Source organism: Coenobita brevimanus, chromosome 78 (genome assembly GCF_032717465.1).
Source record: "Coenobita brevimanus isolate Jiangsu-jjx chromosome 78, ASM3271746v2, whole genome shotgun sequence".
In the NCBI taxonomy this organism is placed as follows: Eukaryota; Metazoa; Arthropoda; class Malacostraca; order Decapoda; family Coenobitidae; genus Coenobita; species Coenobita brevimanus.
In genome coordinates this window covers 38,630,797-38,647,063 of record NC_137031.1, presented here as the reverse complement: position 1 = coordinate 38,647,063, position 16,267 = coordinate 38,630,797, and positions in this window count along the sequence as shown.

Sequence of the window (16,267 nt, the reverse complement as noted above, 5' to 3'; positions counted from 1 at the left end):
ACGAAATTTAAATCTCTATATACTTCACTGTCAAAGGAAAGGTTCGATCTCGCGTTCATTCAGTCAGCCGTCCAGTGCCCTAATACATCCTGATACCAATAAATAATGTGAGCTTTATGATGGAAAAGCGAAACGATGATGGATAGAGTTGATGGACGGACAACAAACAGACATGACTAAGTAAGCGAACATATTTGTATTATGTATTATAATGTATGTACTTTCTCTCTCTCTCTCAGGCGTAAAGTGGAGTCGAGGCGGCAGGTAAGGGTGCGAGGAGGGATGGGGGGATGGGGCTGTGAATATGGCAGGAGCAGCGTATTCAGCATTATGCAAATTTCACACAGCAATTTGGCCGTCAAATATATAAATCCCTAACTACCTAGACGATATATAAATTCCTTCTTTATAAGTGCATGTGCATAGGTCTCGAAGGGAAGTAAGGTGTGCCAGGTAAAATCTCCATTATACGCAGAGAGAGAGAGAGAGAGAGAGAGAGAGAGAGAGACAGAGAGACAGACAGAATCACCATCATTATCCTGACCTTTACTCTCACTTAAAGAAAGCAATCCTTCTTTATCCCTTAAGTCTCTGTACCATGACCTTCTTAACAATACAAAAGGGGTGCAACCTGTGTCATGAGCAGTTCCATATCTACCCATCCAATTCTTATTTACCTGTTTATCTATCTATCTATCTATCTGTCTTTCTGTCTATCCATCCATCCACCTATTTTTTTTTTCAACACTTCTACTCTAATTCATCTTTCGCCACAACACCCATTTTCTTGAACACTGAATAAACTGTGAAAAAAAAAAAAAATCCATGCATGTTAACTTCAGCGTCCCTTTTCCCCTCTTCAAGCTACTTACGAATGAGAGAGGAGGAGACCAAATACAGTTTTAGAGAGGTATTCCCAGAGGATCTTGGCAATACAATAAATCTCCACAAATATATAAGGCAGGATATATTTATGAGGAACTGTAGTTATCACTTTAATATTCCTCTTGATATTACTCTAATTTGACTGTGAAATGTTTGGGTGCTATTTGGGCGAAGGTAGAAACATAAATAGGGACTATTAATATGATGATTCTCTCTCTCTCTCTCTCTCTCTCTCTCTCTCTCTCTCTCTCTCTCTCTCTCCAACTAAAGCTTCAGGAAGTTTATGCATCTACAACCTGAAGCCGTATTCATAACATAGCTGAAGTCGCATATAAGACTGGCTCGTTTATAATTTTATCCTGACTCGTACATGTATCATGAGTTTCACATGCAAACTGGAGTGAATAATAGTGAAAAAATATAAATCAATTCGTGATAATATTTAACTGATTAGGAGAGTTGCTTGTAAAAACTGGTACACCCATCAAAATAGTGAATGTCTTATATTTTCTTGTTGCTCTCCCTTGACAGTCATAGTCAACTTAGGAATAACTTTTCGAACAGAGACGTAAAAGAGAGCCGTCAGAGGCCTTTCACTAATAAACGTCTCCTTAAAAGTGTATCAAATCGTCTGGCACAGTCATGGAATTATATTTACGTATCCCTGTAACATTACCTCTTAAGCAATGGCACAATCTCAGAGATAATTATGGTGTAAATTTGTATGAATAACTGGTTCATCATTATTTATCACGACCATTGTCGTTGAGGAATGAACAGGCACATACAAAAAAATAATTGTTACAGTCACGCTGTCGAATGCTGAAGGTAGCCGTCAGAGGTGGTATGTGTCTTTCCATGACTGTACCAGCAAGAGTAGTAGCAGCAGTTGTAGTACCAGGTTGATCTGAATGCAAACCCAGTAGACTGCATGCTGAAGCTGACCCTCTCCTGCACTTCACCATCCTCCTTCAGGGGCACAGTGAGGAAGATGCTAGACTCCTGTACAACCAGTCAGCAAATCACCCGTGCCAGAGTGAAAATTAAAATGGACAAGCGAGCTTAAGATCCGTTATGAATATGGGCTCTGAAGTATCTATAAGGAGTTTTCGAGCGTCTGCGTCCGTTCCCTGACCATCGAGGAGAGGCAGGCTAGAGAGGAGTGGAGAGGAGAGAAAAGGAGGGGAGGAGAGAGAACCATCGAGGAGAGGAGAGGAGAGGACCATCAAGGAGAAGGGAGGGGATGGGGAGAGGAAAGGAGGGGAGAGGAGAGCAGAGCAGAGGAGAGCAGAGCAGAGCAGAGCAGAGCAGAGCAGAGAGGAGAGCGGAGGAGAGGAGAGGTGAGGACAAGGTATCGGCAAACACTCTCGTCCGAACAAATACTACACTCGCCTCGTCCACCCTCAAAATTTGGCGTGATGCACAAAAACCTCCCGATCAATAAGTAATAAAGACGCGTGTCGCTCCTCATAGGCCTACACTACCTTCGTCTCCCCCACCCCCACCCCCTCTCACCCCAACCCCCATTATCTCCTCCTTCCCCTCTATACCTCCCCTAACCCCCATTTACATCCCCGTACTTACCCCACTCCCTTGATCCCTCCCTTCCAGCCCTGTAAGTTCCATATATTTCCTTCCTATCCCCTTCCTAACCCTCCCCCCTATAACATAACCCTCCCCAATACAACAGATTGCATTGTCCACACCCCACATCCCCTCCTTCCCCTCCGTGTACAACCCAAACCCCAACCCCCTTTCCCCTATGCATCCCAAAATCCCCCTCCCCTCTACCACAGACCTACAGTACAGCTCCAACCCTCAAAAAAATTTAATATTAATACCCCTATGGAGGCTTATCCAATTCTTAATATCGTTTCAATTTTTGTTGCTGATTTTCTATTTCTGTCCATCTAAACTCTCAGTATCATCACATTACATGCAATTTCATTTTTACCAATTTTTATGTGCATTCAGTTCTCGGTATTTCAATTTTTAGTAACCTTTGTGTGGAAAACAGCGAAGACTGCAACAATAGGAGAATTCAATACACGGAGGAAGGCCAGAAGCAGAATACAGGATTCAGTTTATTTCAACGTTTCGCCCATCAGAGCCCCTTCAAGATTTTTTTTTTTTTTTTTTTTTTTAAAGCTAACATCCTAACACTGCTAAACCTAAGGGAAAAAATCGCTATCCTACACTAACGCCTAAAGGTACAAACACTTAAACCTAACTAAATATTCACAGAATGCTTGCACTAATGTTTAAAATACCTTGACCAACAGACACCATCGAATGCGAATGTGTAATGTCTCTTTACATTACACACCTGCACTCATCATCTGCTGACTGATACGCAAGACATAAGTATTAATATAGGAGACATAAATATATGAAAGAGAACTAAATGAATAAGGAACGATTTCATATACGTCAACTGTCGACCCTATTTAAGAAAACTTAAACAGATGCGAAAAATTTACATATGTATTAAAAGTGCAATACCTCGCCCATCAGAACACACATCAGTGAACAACACTCCATCATTTAAATAGCCTCCAGCCTGAGTGGTGACAAAAACCTGACATGTGAACAACCCTACACTACCTGATTACCCTGGTTCTCCTCTCGTTATAGGAACTGCTAAAGCCTTCGCTAACATAAGGATTCCATTATTTTGGTCGATGTTACATACATTTGCTACGAAAGCGGACTCGAAACATCTATAGTATATACTGTCTTCATATTTTACATTATTCATATTAAAACATTACATGGTATTTGCGTTCCAGTGCTCATTTTTCTACTCCACAAAATGTTTCACCAATATATACTTTATCACATTATGAACAAGGTAGGCTGCACAATAAACTCCCGCTTGACGCGTACCTTGCCCACTTTTTTATATTTTTTTTCAGATTTCCCACTGATACAGAACTTGTTTTCACAGCACTGATACCAGCCCGTATTCCCTCTCAGTTTCCCTCTCCCTCCTTTCACACTTCGTCCCTTTTCCTTACCCACTCTTTCTCCCGTTCCTCTTCACTTATCTTCTTTCCTTTCTCTCACTTATCGTGCTCACTCCCTCCTCCCCTTCTCTCTCTCTCTCTCTCTCCTCTTCTTCTTCTTCTTCTTCTTCTTCTTCGTTTCCCCCTCACCCCATGCCCTCCCCACCCCGTCCCTCTCTTTTTCTCTCAACCTCACCCTGACCATCCAACAATCTATAGGCCTACCTTCAGTCTCTCTAAGCTTCCATGGTCCCCCCCCCCTTCCTTCTTTCTCACTCTCCCCTTTCCAGTCTTCTCCCCTCTCTCTTGTCTACCTCCTTTTTCCCCTCGTAAATCTTCCTGCTCCTTTCCACGGCCTCTTTTCCTCCTCCTTTCCTTTTCCTCATTCTCTCTTCTTCCCTCTTCCCATCATTTACTTTTTCCTTTCCTTCCACTCACTCCTCCTTTCCTCCTCCTCCCTCACTCCTCCTCCCCTCCCTTCCCCTCAACCCCTCTTATCATCCGTTCCTCTCCCTTTCCTTCCTATCCCTCTTCCTTTCCTCTTCCCCCGTTCCATTTTCCCTTCACTCCCCTTTTCATACCCTCACTTTTTTCCCGCTGTCCTCTTACCTTCGCTCCCTCCCTCCACTCCTTCATACTCTCACTCTCTTTCTGTCAATCCCTATTCTTCCCATCTTTTCTTTTCCATCCCTCTTCTCCTTACACCTTTTTTCCTCCCCTCCCTCTCTTCCATACTTCCTCCTTCCCTCACCTCTCTGTTCACGACTCCCTCCCTTTTCCCCTCAATCTCTCTCTCTCCCTCGCTCTTTTTCCCTTACTCCCTTTCCCTTCACTCTTGTCATCGGTAACTGCCTCAGACGGTCTCCATTTCCTTCATTTGGTCTCCTTTCCTCTCCTTTTCCTCCACCATATCTCAACTTTTCTTACACTCGCAAAACTTTTAGACCGATCTCTCTCTCTCTCTCTCTCTCTCTCTCTCTCTCTCTCTCTATCTCTATCTCTCTGTTAAATATCCCCTAGTTTACTTCTACGCTTTAAACATTTTTTCCCACTCCCTCCTCTCCTATCCCCATTCCCACCTCTATTCCCTGCAACCTCTCTCTCTCTCTCTCTCTCTCTCTCTCTCTCTCTCTCTCTCCCCCTCTCTCTCTCTCTCTCTCTCTCTCTCTCTCTCTCTCTCTCTCTCTCTCTAAGCCAGTTACTGAATCCGGGCACAATTCTTTAATAGGCCTAATTTCCCCAGCCTAGGATAAAAGAGCCTATTTTTCCTCTCCTCGGTGTGATCCGCTCTCAGATTGGCGTCAGCTAATTTTTCAAAGGCATACGTCTGAGCCTATTATATTCGGAGGGGGGGAAGAAGGGTGTTTGGGAGGGGATGGGGGGAAAGGAAGGGGGTTAGGAGGGGATGGGGGGAAAGGAGGGGGTAGAGATGGAACTGGTAGGAGAGGAGGAGATGGAAATGTAGGTATGGAAGGGAAATATGAGTATATGAAAGACAGAGATGAATCGAGAGAGAGAGAGAGAGAGAGAGAGAGAGAGAACTTTACTTTCCAGTTCTCAAAGAGTCACTGACCTAGCACAAACTCACAATGAATAGGAATACAAAGGGAAATGAACAAAATGGAAAGGGGCAAACAAGGATACCCCATGTCCTGAAATGTCACGATAACTCATTACCATGACTATGATCATGATGACAATCATCATTAAGATAATGATGATGATGATAATAATAATAATAATAATAATAATAATAATAATAATAATAACAATAACAACAATAATAATAATAATATCATTATCATTACTCATTATTATTATTATTATTATTACCTGTATTGTTTTTCTTGTTGACTGTTATCATTATTACTGAATGAGATCCTACATGAAACTATAAAAGACAAACAAGATACTACGAAAACAAACTTAGATAATCAGAGAAGTAGGCAACATGAACAAAACCCAGAAAGGTAAGAAAAATGAACCGACCAAAACCAAACACACAAAGAAAAGGAAATTAAATCAACAGGAACATATACAGTAGGTGCAGTTAAAATACAAAAACAACGTGACTACAAAGAACAATACAGATGCAGAATTAATGCGGTACAGGTAAACAAGGAAACCAACAAAAACAGACACTATAAACAGACGAAACGGATAATAATAAAAAATGAAACTAGAACCCAAAACACAACAACAATGACTCTGACGATGATGATGATGATGATGATGATGATGATGAGGATAAGGCACGATGATATTGACAATGATAATAATGATGATGATGATAAGCCATGATGAAGATAATGATGACAACTGTGACGACGAAAATGACGATGACGGAAGGTACTACTGTCATTTGCCTCACAGACAGATGGGCGGCCATATTAGAGGGCACGGTAGACGGAGGCAGATAAATACACACAGATAATCACAACATGGGGGCTATTGACAGGCAGGCAGACAGACAGACACGATAATTTATTCATCCGAGGAGCGTCTTAGCCTTCTTAGTAAGTGGGGGGGAGGGGAGAAAGGGGGAGGAGGAGAAGGATGGGGGTGGGGAGGAGATGAGGATGGGGGAAGTATGGGTGGGAAGGACAGGGGGAGGGAGAGGGGGGGGAGAAGGAATATGGATGCGATGATGAATGGGAGAAGATGAGGAAAGTGGGATGGGGAAGAGGGAAATGGGGGGGATGGCAGAGGGGAAGGGATGAGGGAAGAATAGGAGGAGGAAGTGGAAGGAGGAGTGATGAGGGACGGAAAAGATATGGAAGAAGAGAATAAGTGGAAAGTAGAGGAATTAGGAGAGGGAGGGGAAGGAGGATATAAGGTAGAGGAAGGGAGAAAGGAAATGCGGGAAGGGAGAGGTGGGAGGGGGAAGAAGTGAGAAGGAAGGAAGGGAGATGAAGGAAGAGGAAGGAAAAGCTGGAGAGAAGATATGCAGTGGTGCATAATGAAAGAAAAATCGAAGAATTAATGGCGTGAAGCTGTGGAAAGACAGAGAGGAGGGGTAAGAAAATAAAAAGAAGGAAGAGTAAAAAAAAAGGCAAGTGAAGTGAGAGGAAAAAAGAAAGAAAAGATGGGAGAAAGACCCTCAGCATTCATCCTCCCATTTCATCAGAGTTATATGAGACTAATTATCCCTGGCATTAGTCCATCCTTGTCCTTTGATATGCAAATACCCTCACACACAGAGAAGGGCATTATCCAGGAGGGCCAACGAGGACAACATACACTTGGGTACCACTCTATAGGCCTACACCCACACCCCTATGGCGGATCCAGGCCTATTTGAGCGATACAACCCCCCCTTCCCCCGTCATTCTCTCCCTCTCTCTCTTTTTTTTTTTTTTTAAGCCTGTGACTCCCCTATCCTACTCTACCCTCCCTCCCCCCACCCAGTCTTCGAAGCTCATTTTAGTTTATTATTTTCCATCTGCATTTTCTCACTTCCTTGGGCAATTTTCAATCGTTTTAGCTTTTTTTGCCTCCCCTCCCCCTCTCTCTCTCTCTCTCTCTCTCACACACACATACAAGCACACATCTTTAGTTATTCCTTTCCCATCCAACTCTCTTGTTTCTTTTCATGCTGGCAGCCTCTCCCTTTCTCATGATTATTTTCTCCCTCTTTCTCTTTCTTTCTCTCTCTCTCTCTCTCTCTCTCTCTCTCTCTCTCATGCCAGCCACCTCTTCACATTCCTTATCTACAATCCTTCAATCTCCTACAGGCCATTCCTACTGACCTCTACGCATAAAAAAGTCCCCCCCCCCTTTTTTTCATCCCTCTCCTTCCACACCCCCATTCTCATATAACCCCTGCCCCTCCTCGTGATCTCTCTCTCTCTCTCTCTCTCTCTCTCTCTCTCTCTCTCTCTCTCTCTACTTTTTTACCACTCCTCCACTACCCTCTCCCTTTCTCTACTAACAAAACTCTTTCCTCTTTCCTTAACCCCTCCTACTCTCTCCAACCCCCTACCCTCCTAAAGCCCCTGAACCCAACCTGCAAGTCCGCCACCTATGACATACACATATACACACATACATACATATATAACATACATGCACACATACCAACTTATCCCCATCAACCCTTCCATCACTGCCATCACCAACAAGAACGCTCTGTTTATAATTAGGTCTATTGATGTCCAAATTGACAACACAGGCCTATCGGTTTGCCTGATCGCCGCTCCATAGGCCTAATTATGTAGGCTCTGTGAATAGGCTCCCCCCCTGTGGCGCCTTCATGACATAACCCCACCCGCAGGCGCTCCCTATAGGCCAAAAGGGGTGAAAGGCCACTAAAGGGGGGAGTGAAATTCGTAGCCTAAACATACCAGAGGGTGGTGGACCCTGGGGTGCTTTATATATATATATATATATATATCTATATATATATATATATATATATATATATATATATATATATATATATATATATATATATATATATAATATAACCTTTTTAAAACCAACTCCGAAACACCTTAATTATGGTACAGACTGATGTGAAGTTTTCTGGCTTCTTTTCAGATTTAGTTTCCAAAATTTAACACAAACATAAAAAGCTGTGGCAGTTTCAAAACGTGTGTAACAAGTCCTGCTACATGCTTTTCTCTGACAACATGATGTGAACGAACGCAGCCGATACTACTGATCATTACAGCATTATATGTTTTGGGAATTTTTGAACTGCAATACAAACAAGAACATGGCTACCAAGACACAAAAAAGTATTATCAACAACCTAAAAAAAAAATGTACTAATATCGCCATTATATGTTTGGGACCAACATGTCGTATTCGGCGTTATCATTATCATGCTTCTCAATATCATCACTACCATCATCATCACTGACACAATCATGATCAAAATCATTAACATCTTCAACATCATCACCTCCATTATCATGATCATAATCACCAACAACATCACTATAATGATAATGATGAAGATCATTACAAGCATCATCACCATCATTATCGTCACCAACAAATATCATCCTCATTCCCGAATCCCATATTGAACTGTGTATGAGGTAAATGAAATCCAGTTGTCACAAATGGCATATAAGCCAGCGCACGAAGCTGTCAAGAGATTTCGTTAAATGGACGGCAATGCTAAACAACCACAATGAATCCTTCGAAATAAGTACATGAAAAGAATGACCATGATCGTTATCGACATCACCTAAAAACAAGTTCTGCAAACACTTGTGTGCACTTTCAATTATCATTACTTACATTAACTTATTTTACATAAATATTACGGTGCAGTTTATTAAGACTCACTCACTAACTAACTAACTATATATATATATATACACACACACACACACACACACTCTTAGCCTCCCCCCCATCCTCAATGCACATACATCTGCTCTCCTCGTTTTTTCCCCCTGCAGCCCTCCTCCCTCTCTCCCTACCCCCCTTAATAATTTCGTCGCATCTTCTTCCCTTCCCCCACTCTCCCTTCCTCCATCCCTCTCTCCCAAGAATTTCCCAATTTTCCACAGCACATTGAGATATTTATGATGGGCTGTCATCTCTAAGGGAGGCCAGGAGGGCCGAGTTGTGACAAGTACATTTCATCAGCTGCCTAGGCCCAGTTTTCGCCCTTATGTGTGTCTGGAAAAAGGCCAGGAATCCTGTGAGTGTTTTGGGGGGAGTGAAGCCTGAAGGGGGAGGTGTTGAGAGGGGAGACGGGGAAAGGGAGGAGGAGGGAGGGGTATGGTGCATCAAGGGAAGAAGAGCATGGGGGCAGAAGACAGGGAGAGGGAGGTGATGTAATGAAAGGGAGGGGGTGAGAGAGGAGGAAGGGAAAGGAGATTGGAGTGGAGGAAGAGGGGAAAGGGGAAAGAAGCACAGGAGAGAGGGAGATTAGGGGGTGCGAGGGGAAAGACGGGAAAAGCAGGAGGGAATGCGAAAAAGGGAGGAGAAAAGGCGGGGGCGAGAGAGGAAAGGTGGAGGTGGAGGTGAAAAGGTGGGAGGGAGGAGTTGTGAGTTAAGAAAGGAGGATCAGTAGTGATGAGGTAGAGGACAGGGAAAAAGGAAAGAGGAAGGGGGGAAAAGGAGAGGAAGGAGGGCTACGAGAAATGAAGGGGAAATAGGAGGGGGGAGGGAGGAAGGACAAATGGAAGGGAAGAAGAGGAAAGGGGAAAAAGAAAAGGGAAGGGAGCAGTTGGAGAAATGCAGGAGGAAGAGGATGGTGGAACAGGAGGGAGAAAGGGGGAAGAGAAGGAGAAAAGATGGAGAGGAGGAAAAGAGAGGGGATGGGAGGAGCTGACGAGTAGATGAAAGGAGAAGGGCAGGGTGAGGTGGAGGAAGCTATCAGCAGAGAACAGGCCTATGATCAATAAATCTCAGGAGTTTGGTCCATTTTTATCCCCTCTGGTTAATGAGATGTCCAAGTGTACATCGGGACAGCCAGACAACACTGATGGCGAAGGGTCGTTATTTTTATTAAAGATATGAACAGTGGGATTATTTGCATTATGGGTATGTACATTCCGCTGCATGGTAGGATACTTATAGACTGAGTTAGAGAAAGAACAGAGAAATTAGTTGGAGAAGAACAGGGAGGCTTTAGGAAGGGAAGAGGTTGTGTAGATCAGATATTCATTCTTAGATCTTTTGTGGAAAAGTTTCTAGAGAAGGGAAAGAAGTTGTATGCGGCTTTCATGGATTTGGAGAAAGCATCTAAATAGACAAGGATTGTGGAAAGTGTTAAGAATATATGGAGTAGATGGGAAGTTGTTGAATGCTGTGAAGAGTATGTACGATGGTGCGAAGGCTGCAGTGCGTGTGGATGGTGAACTAAGTGAATTTTTCTCTTTGAAAGTTGGTTTGAAACAGGGATATATCATATATATATATATATATATATATATATATATATATATATATATATAGGTACATCGTCAGCCGTCAGTGGATGTTGGAGTGGCCACTGGTGAGAGAGGATCGGCCTATCCCTGTACTGTTGTTTGCAGATGATACTGTCTTGTTGAGTGGAGACGAAGGGGAGCTGCAAGGCTTGGTGGATGAGTTTGAGAGAGTGTGTAAGAAACGGAACCTAAAGGTGAATGTAGGGAAGAGTAAAGTGATGGTCTTTGAGAGAGGTGAAGTTAGTGAATGTACAGCGAGGTTGGATGGTGAGGAATTGGAAAATGTGAGTACGTTTAAGTATTTGGGTAGTGTGATGAGTAAGGATGGAGGTTTGGAGGATGAAGTGCTTGAAAGGGTACAGCAGGGAAGAAAGGTTGCTGGTTCCTTGAAAGCAGTGATAAGAAACAGGGAAGTGAGCATGGAAGTGAAAAAGTTACTACATGGCAGTATTGTGATACCAACTCTAACGTACGGAAGTGAAGCTTGGACATTGTTGGAAGGACACAAGTCAAGAGTGAGAGCAGTGGAAATGAGTTATTTAAGAGGAGCCTGTGGAGTCACGTGGAGAGACAGGCTGACGAATGAGGATATAAAGGAACGTTGTGGTGTGGATGTGGATGTGATAGGAAGCGTTATGAGGAATACACTGAGGTGGTTTGGCCATGTGGAGAGGATGGAGGGTGAAAGACTCGACTTGGAGGCGATTTGTTTGTGGCCACCCCAAACGGGATTGAGGCGTCTGGCAATAGATAGATAGATAAACATTCCGCTGGCTTATGAATATTTCATAATGGTCGGCATGGAGGTGGAGTTTGTGTTACTGGCATTATCATACTCAAGGATAATATTATTGCACTGTTTGGTAATGATTTGGACGGATTATCTAAATAATAAATGGCATGTTGCAAAGCAGGGACTGCTGATTGGGAAAAAGATGCGGGGACAATGATGTGTGTGTGTGTGTGTGTGTGTGTGTGTGTGTGTGTGTGTGTGTGTGTGTGTGTGTGTGTGTAATATTATTCATTATATATATATATATATATATATATATATATATATGTATGTATGTATGTAATATTCGCTTATCTTACTCTGATTTACCATAGTCTCCAAGCTCTCACTATTCATCGGCCTCCCCTCCTCTCCCTCCCTCCCTCTCTCTCTCTCTCTCTCTCTCTCTCTCTCTCTGTCCACCACAAGGCCCACATCCCACAATACCCAGCCTTACAATCTCCTACCAGGCTTACATACTTCTCGAGTGCAGGAAGGCGAGGAGGGAATGGGAGATGGGGGGGGGGAGAAATAAAGAAAGGGGATGTGAGAGGCAGGAGGTGGGTGAGGGGGAGGAGGAATGGAGCCAGAGGAAGAGGATTATGGAAGGAGGGGTTTGGAGGGAAGAGACATGGAAAGGGGAATATGAGGAGAGGGAAGAAGATGATATAGGAATCTGGGGAAAAGGGTGAGAACACAGAAATGAGGAAGGAGAAATGGGAGCCAGGAAATAATGTGAGGAACGATTTTATTCACCTGAGAACGAATAATCACAGACAAAGGGTGTTAAATCTGGTACCAATAACCTTCCCATGGTCAGAACAACTCCAGTATTCTATTCCAATTAATGACAGACGTTTTTATTCAGCTAAGGGCATGCAGATTAAAGGCATACAGATTACACAAGACAATAGTAAAAGTGCAATATCCAATACAAATCACCAAGGAAGAAGATGTATGAAGTTCTTTAAATCAAGATCCATTCTTTTCGAGATGCCTGGACATGCTGCTATTTGAACGACTGGTCGTCGAGAGAAAGTCATGCTATTCACAAATCGAGGTCGAGTGTAATTAGTGTTGTATTATTGTGATGATAAAGGGCTGGCCTATGAGAAGGCTGATCACAATCATGTACAATCGCGGACAAAAATTAGCCTCATAATTCACCTCTTCTGTTTCTCACTTTCCTCATCTGGCTAAGATCCCATGCTGAGATAAAGGCTTGGTATGTTTCTTTGCCCGTAGATCATTCTCTTTCATAAGATGCGTAGGGATGGTTGTGCCTTAAGTGTCAGTTGACGCAGTGGAGCAGTAGGCGATCTTTTCTCCCTGACTATATAGCCAGCAAAATCAGTAGTTACCTAGAGGTTCAATAACTTCTTTTATTCCGATAACAATATAATTTTCTATCTTTTTCTCCACGCAGGTTATTTCACTCAGCTAAAGACAGCATCTAGTAAAGCTGGAGCTACTGAAGGCTATATCTAATCCCTCCAGTTCTAAGTCTCCCTCGAGCTGAATAACTGCCTTCTGAAGAAAGCAAGAGTAAAAGAGATAAAGCGTTAACGTACCGAAGTGGTTCACGGTGTTTCCCCTGATGTTTCGACCCGTTTCTCAACCAACTTCCTCTCCACACCCATATCAATAATGAAATTCGACCTTCACACCCAGACCCACATCCACGTACTAAAACCAGCCCCATCACCACGACCACAACCACACCCACACCCACACCCAAAACCAGCTCCTCACATCCACGACCAGGAAAACACACACACACACACACACACACACACACACACACACACACACACACACACACACACACACACACACACACACACACACACACACACACAAAATCCACATCCACGATCAAACGCAAAACTTACTCTTATCCACAACTTACCTTCACATTCACAGCAAACTCCACACATACACCCACACCCAAATCTAACATAATCATACCCACACCCACACCTACACTCACACTCAAAACCAGCTGACCTCCCCTCACCATCCCTACACCCAAAACTAACCTCCCCACCACACCCACACCCACACAAAACCAACCATCGTCCTTACCTCACCCACACCTAAAACTAACCTCACTACACCCGCACCCAACACTAACCACTACACCCACACTCAAAACCAACCTCACTACACCCACACCCACACCCACGCCTAGTTTTGGTAGTCGTGGTAACTGGGAACCGGGTCAATAAATTCCAACTTTGTGTGAGTAATTAAAGTGGAGGCCGTGCGACACGCCTGGGTAACAAAGACGCCCATTACCGGCCAAGGATCATTACACCCCACTCGCTCCTCCGGCAGTTAACAGTACAAACACAGCCCAACAAAGGGACACACGGACACAGGAGCCAGCTGCTGTAGGAGGCTGGCTGAGGCCCTGGAGTTAGGGGTGGGGTGTGGGGGTCTTCTTGCAGCAAAATAAAATTAAGGCGAATCGGAAACATATAAACTCGGCTCGACTCATCTCTCTCTCTCTCTCTGTATTTAATTCTTATACTTCGGCTTACGACTCAGCTATTTAATTCAGCTCACATCAGACGACTTTACTTGCCGCTGGGAAATAGGATGAAGTCTAAGGGTTAGTTTCTTTCACTGGAAGAGGTATTTGCTAAGCTCAATAAAATGCTTAATAATAGAGACAATAACAGGTAACTACAAGGGCACTCAATGTAGCGCATCTCTCCGACAAGGCAACGTATTTTTCAAACCACTCTTCATATGGGTAAGTTTTTTTTTTCATCACTGATTAGCGTTTCACAATAAATGTTTTCTGGATCCAGAATCTGTAATACGATCGGATCGGTCCCAAAACTTAATCGATTGTTCCCTGGTACAAGGGCTATCTACCCACCAAATTTGGTCCAAACATCTCATTTGGTTTTTGAGTAATCCTGCAAACAGACAGACAAACAAACAAACAGGGGTGAAAACACACTCTCTTTGTCGGAGAAAATAATCATCAACACAGTAATGGGATTAATGGAGTTTAATTTTAAACTGTCTTGTCACAGAGGTCCTTCCTAAGATGATAAAGTCGTCCGAAATACCCAGAATGAAATACAAAAAGCATCATCGTAGTGGAAGTTAACGGTCAAATAATGCTATGTGAAAAGGATTATAGTTTATAGCTCTTATCAATCATCATCATCATCATCATCATCATCACCATCACCATTATCGTCATTATCATCATCATCATCATTCCAAAGGTGAGTAAATCGTCTAGTGGTTAAATGAATACACAGTCGTCATCGTAGTAGTGAATCGACTAAGAAGACTTCTTTACTCGAGGCAGTTTTTACTTGCGCCAACGAAATTGGACGAGGTTATGTATTCACCTATGTTTGTCTGTTTGTTTGTTTGTCCACACGATATCTCCATAAAGCTCTCAATGAATTCAACGAAATTTTGTGGAAGGGTGGGCCAGGGGCCAAGAGAGAAATGATTAAATATGAAGGAGGATCCGGATCCGGATCCTATGTATCCCACACAATATTTCCAAAAGTTCTCAATGAATTGCAATAAAAGTTTGTGGAAGTGTGGGCCATGGGTCCAGGAAAAATTTATTACATTTTGGGGCGGACCCGGATCCTGTGTATTCCACACAATATCTCCACGGATCCGGATCTGGATCCTACTTACTGGCAATGGCAATGGCAGAAGCAAGCGCTCTCAGAGTGCTTTCTTGTTATACTCTATGACTACGAATCTTTCTCAGTTAAAAAGGAAAAAAGAAAAAAAGAAAAGCATAAGACGCATCCTGATAAAAATACCTAAGGAATTTCTGCGACCTTTAAAATAATTTTTAGCTCAAAGAAGAAAAAATGTAACTGCAGTGTGCCCAAGTGCGTCCAATGATTCCTAAGGCATTCCTCAGCAAAATAAAATAACCTGACGTCAGGGTAATTAATATTCTCAATAGCTTTCTATGACTTACATTAATCTTTCTAACATAATAATTACCCGGAGCTGGTTCTAATAAAATAACGAAGTGCAATCACAGCAGTGCAAATGTTAAAGAAAATGCAATGGAATGAAATGAGAAATGTGGAAGAGTATTCACGAATCTTCGTCATTTCTCACTTGATGATCGACTAAGAGTGATGATGTATGTTTTCGGGATACTGTTTTCTTTTCTTTCCCTAATGCTAAATTATTAATGTTTATAACAGTAGTTTTTACATGGTGCGCCTCATGGTGTAGTGGTTAGCATGCCCCAGTCGGTGTATCTACCTTGTCATCGTCATAGGTTCGTCAACAAAGGCTACTGGAAATCTCTGTGTTTGGGGATACTGTTTTTTTTTCTGTTCATGGTAAATTATTAGTTTTTTATAGTATTTTTTATAAATGGTCCCCGGTGGTGTAATGGTTAGCACTTCCCAGTCGGTGTTATTTACCCTGCCATGCACACAGGTTCAACTGGGGAAATTATGTCGATCATGTTCTGTCACCAAAGAGAGAAGGCGACCATCAACAGCTCAAAGTTTTATCCACTCATCTTTCAACCAGACCATTATGATAAATGTATTCCAAACTTCACATCATCCCAGAGTGGCCGGCAATCCTAACAATAGCTGACCCCATTCCGACTGTCTCTCCCTGCCAATTAGGAGGTCAAACAAGATGTCACGTCAGAGGGGAACTATTCTCATCTCTTCCCCATATCCCAATCT